Source organism: Montipora capricornis, chromosome 4 (assembly GCF_036669925.1).
Source record: "Montipora capricornis isolate CH-2021 chromosome 4, ASM3666992v2, whole genome shotgun sequence".
In the NCBI taxonomy this organism is placed as follows: Eukaryota; Metazoa; Cnidaria; class Anthozoa; order Scleractinia; family Acroporidae; genus Montipora; species Montipora capricornis.
Genome location: NC_090886.1, coordinates 50,654,430 through 50,656,929, shown reverse-complemented (window position 1 = coordinate 50,656,929; position 2,500 = coordinate 50,654,430).

The following is a 2,500-nucleotide window of genomic DNA, read 5'->3' as shown; positions in this document are numbered from 1 at the left end:
TACACAAAATTTACTGGCACACCGATCGGCAATTGAAGTGCCCCTGTGACCAAAAAATCAATTCATATTTTTCTTTGGATTTCAAAACTGTGTTAACAAAACACTAAGTGACCCACGTTTTAAGCCTTGATTTCAAAAAGACACCTCTTTATTTTAGCTGTAATTTTCCTATTTAATGGTCCGCAATTACTAACATTATGTTCTTGACAGAGCTGGATCGAGGAGAAAATGACGTCAAAGGCTCACTAGTTTAAGAATGCAATACGTGTGTACGCCGCAGAATTAATATGCAGCACGGGGATTTTGGGCTTTCAGACTTTTAAACTCACGCTTTGCATGTATAATATGCTGCGTTCACACGCTGAAATTTTAAGCTAGTGAGCCCCCGACGTCACTTTTCCCTGGAGCCAACCCTCTGAGGTCCAATCGGTCAGTTTTGAACGTGAGTAATGGCGGACCGTGAAATCCAAAACTTACACTCAAAGTAAACGGCCTTTAGATAAAAATCAAAGCTCAAAATTTTGCCAGTCAGGTATTAAGCAAACACACTTTCAAAATCTGAAGGAAAAAAGGAAGTGGTTCTTTTGATCAGATCACTTTAAGGCTGATCCACCTTCCCAGCACATGCGTGGGAGAAAGTGGTGCTTTGCACCCGCCTCGGCAGTAAAGGACAGAGTTCATAGGGCTTGTAGTCCATGCCATGCTGATGAGGCCTAACAAGGCATGAGGCAATTGCAGAAACTTGAGAGGACTGAGAAAGAGCATGGTTGTTTTCCGTTTGCTTGAAAAACTAAGATTTTCAAATGAAATATCAACTAAATTCGAGACTCCTTAAATATCACCTAAAATAGAGGGTTTGTATGGATTGGGTAGACAAGTTAAAAAATCATAAGGATTTGAATGGAATTTTGCAACTTTTGCGAGGCTCCCATTTGAACAATTTTCCGCTGAAAACTCTCAAACTTGGCTGGGTAGCTTATAATTCAGTATCATTTCAGTTGAAATGTTGAGATTTTCAATCTAATCAATATAAGAAACTCGTCCCAGTCCTCTCACGTTTCTACAATTGGCTATGGCTGCCACTGCCCGGGTTATATGGCTGTGCGCATGCGTTAGGTACTGGCCAGACCGTGGGTGTTCGAGTGTGTCACTTGCTTTTTTTGTTGCCTTAAGAGTCACTGACTCGAAATATCGAGAATCGCTGGACAGGTTCAAAAAATCGACAACTCTGAAACGCCTGATTGTTCTGTTGCTCACATGTTTTGGGTTTATCCCAGCTGTCGCCATTAGCCTAATGGATGTAAAATTACCCTCTTCGTGTCTCAAACTGGACAAAGTTCGTAGAATGTGGCGTTCCTCTCGCAAGCTCAGTTTACGTGGCCTTCCTCCAAAATCTCTGTTGCACTCCTTTCTTTGATCGCGGTCAATTATCTCGTCTTTTTTTATGCTATAGACCGTGGCTCGTGAAACACGGCATTGTCGAGCTATATCCTTGATCGATAATTTCTTTCCTTGTGTTAAATACTTAATATAAGCCCTTTTGGACGGGCTGATTTCACCATTAAACACCATGATGTCTTTGTCGTGTACGTAGAAAGCCGTTAAACAAAGCGGCTTATTTTGGACGTCAAAATTGACGCATTGTAATTGCTTAATTGGCGTTTCCGTTAATTTGTTCGAAAGCTCATTGAAAGGGCAATAACTGGGCCAAAAATCCCTATCTTCTGAACTTCCATTGCGAAGATACAGCAATTTGATTAATATGCCATGTCAAACAAACCCGGACGAAACTGTTGAGACATTTCAGTCCAATTTTCAATTTCGCGCCATGGTACCATGGTGTCCAAAAGAAACAAATTCACCCCCCTCCCCACCCCTGGTGCAATGTTGTTTCGGCTTAGCAGCTCAAGCGTGCATTTCTTGTGTTACCGCAAACAACATTGCAATAGGGGAGGGGGGAAACAGTCTTTTAATTTGCGACAGTAAGCATTTTTGTCTGGGTGAGCGCAAAAAAATAGGTATTCTTGTAATGTGTCTCAACAGGTTTTGCCCGAGGTTGTAGGTAGAATCGAATAATCAGTTATGGCGTTACTTTATGCATTGGTACCCTGAAGATTATAAAAAAAATTAATATGTTCCGGCCTCATCACTCTAGCGGAGAGGTTGGCAGCACATCCTCTTACCCAACGAGTAAGGCCCAGTCGACACGCATACGGAAATTTTGGAATCCGCAACTTTTTCGTTCCGAATTCAAAAACTTCACCATCCACCCGTAGGGTATTCAAATCGAATTCGACTTACCACACGAATCCGATCGAATCCGGATTCACTCTAAAGAAACTATACCACCATATTTAATTTTTATACATTGGTGTCACAAGCTCGATTTTGATTGGCTATAAGCGCGCAGCTAATTCTTGCTTGCTCTGTTTCTCATACGTCATACCTGCAGACAATGGATTTTATATATGTAAATCTGAAGTCATACCTACAGACAACA